This window comes from Vicia villosa, linkage group LG2, assembly GCF_029867415.1.
Source record: "Vicia villosa cultivar HV-30 ecotype Madison, WI linkage group LG2, Vvil1.0, whole genome shotgun sequence".
Lineage (NCBI taxonomy): Eukaryota > Viridiplantae > Streptophyta > Magnoliopsida > Fabales > Fabaceae > Vicia > Vicia villosa.
In genome coordinates this window covers 19,031,223-19,037,706 of record NC_081181.1, presented here as the reverse complement: position 1 = coordinate 19,037,706, position 6,484 = coordinate 19,031,223, and positions in this window count along the sequence as shown.

Below are 6,484 nucleotides of genomic sequence, written 5' to 3'. Positions count from 1 at the left end.
TTTGTATTGCTTTTGTATATATAGTTTTGTGGCACTTATCGTGTTCTTTTGTAAATACGTTTAGTTTGTTTATACTCGTGTTTTGATTCATTTGTGTACCTTTTGATAGTTTTCTATTCATTTTGTAGGTATTGATGCATATTTGGAGCATGAGCAATAAAGTGTCGAAGACACTGCTTCAAACGCGTAATTTTTACCAATTCATCAAAGAATAACACTCAAAATTAGGATGATATAAATCATCAATTTGGTTTCCATTTTTTCATTGTTAGATAGAGCATTGAATAAGCTTTCCAACGCTTCGAACCGGGCTCAAATCGGAGTTACGGTTCTCAAGTTATGGCCGAAATAATGCAGAATTTTCTGATGTTTCTGCTGTAGTTCGCCAAGGGAATTTTTGGCTCGCTGGGCGAGCCAGAACGTCTAAAAAACGTGAAAAAGTTGATGTGTTGAGTCGCCGGGCGAAGCGGTCCTGACATAAACACGTTTTAAGGGCAAAAAACAAATTTTTTAGGTTATGGTTTGGGTATTTTTTGCTCTCACTCCATCACCAAACATTTTTTAGGTAGATTAGCTTAGAAAACAACTTCGGAGCATGCATGCGGATGAACCGGGTGGATTGATCATCAATCGGAGCTGACAAACCGGGAGATTTTCGGTTCATTTCTCTTCTTCTTTGTGTATTTCTCTTTGGTTGGGTTTTGTATATGATTTTACTTTGAAGTCATGTATATTTGTTGATCATGGTGTTGTATAAAGTTTGCTTTACAAATCATTATTGATGTCTTCCTTAATATTTTTGCTTTATGTTTGGATTTGAGTTGTTATAGACATATACCTCACAAATCTTGATTAAGGATGGATATCTATTAGTTCTAGACTCTAGAGATAGTTTTTCGAGCTAATATTCGCCGTGGGTAACGAAGCTTAATGCCTTTGTGTTGTTTGTGTTGGTTGAGAGATCGTCGACACGAGCAATACGGTTGTGTGCTGTGTTGTTGAAGTTGGCTGAGAGATTGTCGCCGAGATGATATAGTAGTTCTCTCTACTTTGGATTAGAAATGACTTAGGGTGTGAGCGATGCTTGGTGATATTGATGAGTATTGTAGGTTGAGTATAATTGATCGATAAGTTTAAGTTTGTGAGAAGTAGATTATATGCAATGCCTGATAAGTCTCTTCTTTCTGAAAAAGGAACTCTTTTTGTGTTGATATTTACTTTTCCCTTTTTATGCTTTAAACAATTCAATCCAAACTCATAACTTTGGAAACTGTTGAACGGATCAATGCACTAGTCCCTATGGAGACGATAAATTCCCGGATAAATATTTCCAAAACTTTTGTTGCTTGCCCCTTTACTGCTTCAGCAGACCCACAAAGGAGCGGAAGCATTCTCATAAGCTCAAGTGATTCTTTTCATCAAAATCCATGCCCAAGATTGGTTCTATACAAGATCAACAACTCCCAATTTCATCTAGTGCACAAATTAGGGTTTTTGACCTAATTCATCTAGGGAGTTGACTTTTAATCAAGACATGGTTCCACAGCTCAAACTATGATTCAAGGGTATTCAATTCAACATTATAATCTACTCACATCATTCATTTGTAGAGGAGAGTTTGATTCAATTGAAATCCACAAGATTGTAGTTCATTTGAAAAAAGTCAATTGCCCAAGCCAATCTTTGACTTTTGAAAAGTTTGGTCAGCTAGGGACTTTTGAAGATCAAAATCATTAACATATGATTATTGAAGTCATTTGATCAAGAAAAATGAAGAAAATCAATCAAGAATAAAAAAGTCAACAAAAATCAAAGTTGGAAAATTTAAAGACTTAGAAAAATTATAAGTATTTTCAAGTGTTTTAGTCATAACTTCATGGGAAAGTAACTTCAAATTTCAAGTATGCAACTGAAAAATCTTCCAACATGAAAGTTGTAGATCTTGATCCAATGAACAACTTTGTCAGACATAACTGTAGCAACCTTCCCTAAAAATTAAGCTTTTAGAGTCGCCACCTATTCTGAAGGGCGAATAGGAAACCCTACGCAGTTTAGAGATCGGGGTAAGTTATTATAATCAGGTCGAGGGAAGGTGTTAGGCACCCTCAACCCTTTCCTAAGGTTTTATGTTAAGGCAAAGGTTTTATGGCTAAAATTTAGATTCAATAGCTAAGGAAGTGAGTAGGGATAAAATTGAGATTTGAAAGTGAGTTAAGGTTTTAGGGTGGGGGACTCGCCTTAGTTATCCAAGTGCCTACGTATCTCCTTAGGGAGAATCAGAGTCAACGTAGTTCGGGCACAGGGTTGTACGCCTTAGAATTAGAGTTTGAATGGTTTGAGGCTTTTTGAATGGCCTGTCGTAGTTTTGGAAGTTGTGATTTGAAAAGCATTTTGAATTGCCTGATTGAAAAGGATGAAAATCCGTAGTATCGTGGTTTAGTGTTTTTTAGATGTTTTGGGCGTACAACCCTGATTTGATATGTCACCGTTAGATGCGATGACCAATAGATTTGGTCAGTATAGCTAACGGATTAAGGGGCATTGCTGGTTACTCAGATTGATAGATTGATCGTCGCGGGCAGCAAATTAAATGTGTTTTGAATTTTATGTATTTTTATCTCATGTTTTATTCTTTTATCTCTCGTCTAATGCGACTAATAGCTTTAGTCGGGTCGAGGAGAGAATTATTCAAGAATTAATTAAATTAATATTTTTTCCAAATGGCAATGGGATAGGGCAAACCCTAATACTCACACCTTTATAGGGTTCTTGTGATTTAATATTAATTAAAACTAATTAAATCAATTAAGTCGAATAATCGACATAATCGAATAATCGTGGGAAATTACAATCCTAACCCTAATCCTAATTTTATATTCTAATACTAATTAAACAAATTAATTAAATATAATATAATTAATTACTTTTAATCTAAACAAATAACTTATAAATAAAAACAAAATAAAAATATATGATAAAACCTGGTTTTTGATTGCATGTGGCATCCCCTTTAGAGTGTATGGTGGACCTGCTTGTTCCTGGACGTTAGATCAGGATTATGGGAAATCCTGTGGTGCGTGGGTGAGGGTTCATTGTGAGCGTGTAGGATTGTATGCACCGGATCTGAGAGTGTGAACCTGCAAGGAAAATTAAACAAAATATTGTCTTGGCTAAGGGTAGAACTCGCGCCCATTAAGTCATTTAACCTTCTTAATTGCCATCTGTACAAGCTGCTTTTGTTGTACATAAAACAGAAATCAATAAATAAAATATATAAATTGTCATTAAATGGGAAATGTCAAAGAGCAGCACGTGTGGGACCCAGTGTTTTGCGTTTGGACCAATGAAAACAGGGGAGAGAGAGGCCTTGAAACGTTGACGGACCAATTGGCATGAGAAAGAGAAAACTCTTCGTTGACAGACCAATCACCAGCCGCCCACGTGCCCATTCATCTTCATCTTCATCATCTCTCCATGCATGGGACTTTTAGCTACGAATTTCACACGCTTTTGCTATGGTTCCTGCAACATATTTTGGTAGCTAACCCTGCAATACTCAAACGTTCCAATAACGGTATAAACGAACAAAATAACCGCCCAGATCAAGTAATTTGGACCTTGTGAGTTCGATGGTGGTGGTGGTTTTCATAGATACGACCAGCAACTGGGGGTTTCGAAGCTTTGCCGTTTTAAGCCCTAGCAATGGTATATCATTCTTCCTACGCCAAAGCTTAGTGATAATGGTTCAAACGCGTTCTAAACAATCATATGAACTTGAATGCATGGTTAGAATTCATAAAAGACGCCTTAATTACCGAAAACGATTTTCAAATAAAAGAACAAACCGTGGGGATGAATGCACATGGTCTGGTGCCTCTTAGCCTTGCTTCTCGGCCTGGGATTGATTATTAACACCTCAGAAGTAAGAGTGGACACTCAACCATGCTTGAGAATTGCTGCAAATCAGAACCCGGTGGTGCAAGTTTCTTTGGAACCTTTGAATTTCAAACCCTAGTCTTCTCACCTATTTTTTTGTCCCCCTCCTTCTGATTGTCTCAGCATATATATGGATTCAATTAGGGTTATAGAATTGGAAAGAATCCATGATTTGGAATGATAAATATTTGATTCAAAAATCAAGTTCCAATCTTTCTATTTTTAACTTTAATCTTCACAAATTCTAAGCTATTCAAAATAATTAGATGTAAGGCTGATTGTATGCTCAAGATTCACTTCAAAAATATATGCAAGCATTCCTTAGATATTTTCCCATTATTTATTTATTTTAAATTGAATTTAAGTAAATAAATTTCAAAATAAAAGAATTAAAATAATGGAAATTATAAGAATGGAATTATGGGTCTTATGTGAGATTAGGATCATGTTAAAAAACCAAAATTTAGGCCCATAAGTCAAAAGATTCAAAATTGCTCAATATGACCTTCGTGCATTTTCTTAAAGTTTGTCAACTTCGCGAGGTCGTAACTCTCTCAATTTTAATCATATGAATGCATTCTAGGACTTTTTAGGAAGCTTGATGAGTCCTTTAAAACCTCCTTTTGGTTTTATTTCAATTGAAGCTTCCATGCTCAAGTTATGAGCTTTGACCCAAAAGGTGTTTTTGTTGACTTTTTGGAGGACCTGTAATGTTTTATACCATAATTCCCAAATGGTGCATTTCTTGATCTTGGGCCCAACGTCAAAGTTGTAGACGATGAAATTTCCTTGAGAATAGGCTTTGGTTGGAGAATTTCTGACAAACCATGCAAGAGTTATGACCGGTCAAAGTTGAGTTGACTTTTTTTAGTTAAAAACCCTCATTTGAACCTTTGATTAGGAGAGAGTGACTTGAGTTTAACCAATGAGCCTTGAACCCTTGAAGATGAAATAAGACGGGCAAATTTTGGGGTATGACAATAACGTTTTCCCAAAAAATGAATCACTTGAGAGTTATGGGATCATGAAGTTTCCAACAAAAGACTTAGAAATTTTTTAAGTGTTTTAACCTAGATTTCTTCCAACTTTGTGACCAATTTTCACCTAGTTCCAAAATGATTTTGAAGAAACAACAAACAAGTGGATTGAAGTAAGTAGCAAAGGCTTTCCAAAGAGACCATTAGCATGAAATTTCAACACTTGAGTTAAGAGTTATGAATTTGTGAATAAGGCACCATAACACTTGATTTTCAAAGCATGAACATGAAGAACCATGATCCAAGCTTATCCAAACCTGCAAGATAAGACAAGTCCATTAACTTGTTTAACACCCCATAATCAGATGATTTCACAAACTTTTGAGCTATGATCCAATTGTTTCAAGAATTTCCCATTGAAGTTATCAATTTCAACACTAAAGTTAACACTTCCATTTTAGAAAACCAATGCTTTTTTCTTTGTCAATGCATTAAGCCTTTCACTTGTTCCCTCAGATCACACTCCACTTTAAAACAAAGAAGCAACCTCTCTGCATCCAACAAACCTCAGAAGCATGCTTGGACCTTGCCATTGTGAACTGACGCCTGGGCGCGTCTTGCTTGTTTTGACGACCTTTTTGAGGCGCCGGTGTGGAGATCAGAACTGCCCCAACAGATTGTCATGGTTACTCCTTTTCTGACCATGCACCTCATTTGAATCTGACTTCCCATTGAAATGCTTCTTTGTAACACCCGGGGATGTAGCAGCTTGAATCTTTCCACTTCGGATGTCGTTCTCGACACGTTCCCCAGTCAGTATAAGTTCAGTGAATCCAGATGATGAACTTCCCAGCAAATGACTATAGAAAGGACCAGTCAGTGTACTCATGAACATATCTACCAACTCTCTGTCAGCTAAGGGAGGTTGAACTCTGCCAGCCAGGTCTCTCCATTTCTGAGCATATTCTTTGAAACTTTCATTAGAGCTCATAGACATGCTTTGTAGTTGCATGCGAGTTGGTGCGAGGTCGGAATTGTATTGGTATTGCTTATAGAAAGCAACGACCAAATCTTCCCAGGTATGGATGTTGGTACCCTCTAGTTGATAGTACCATTCGAGTTGTGTTCCAGATAAGCTTTCTTGGAAAAAGTGGATCCATAGCTTCTTGTCAGCAGTATGAGGTTGAATCTTCCTCACATATGATTTCAAATGCAGCTTGGGACAGGAAACTCCGTCATAGTTGGCAAAGGTAGGAGTCTTGAACTTGGGAGGGATAACAACTCCAGAGATGAGTCCTAGATCTTCAAAATCCAGTCCAGGTACCTTCTGAATTTCCATGGCTTTCATACGCTCCTCCAACAACTTGTATTTGTCATTAGGATGTTCGTTCTCAGGGTAATAATCTTCTTCTTCTTCAGAAGGCTTGGCAGCATCATGGTTACTTTTTGTCTCAGTCTTGATACTAGCATCATCATCTTGCTCATCTTCGTCACTGTCTTCTGAGGCTTCGGCATCCCTGAGTTGCAAGATCGGTCTAAGCCTTTTCCCCAAAGTCTTCTTGTCCTTCTTC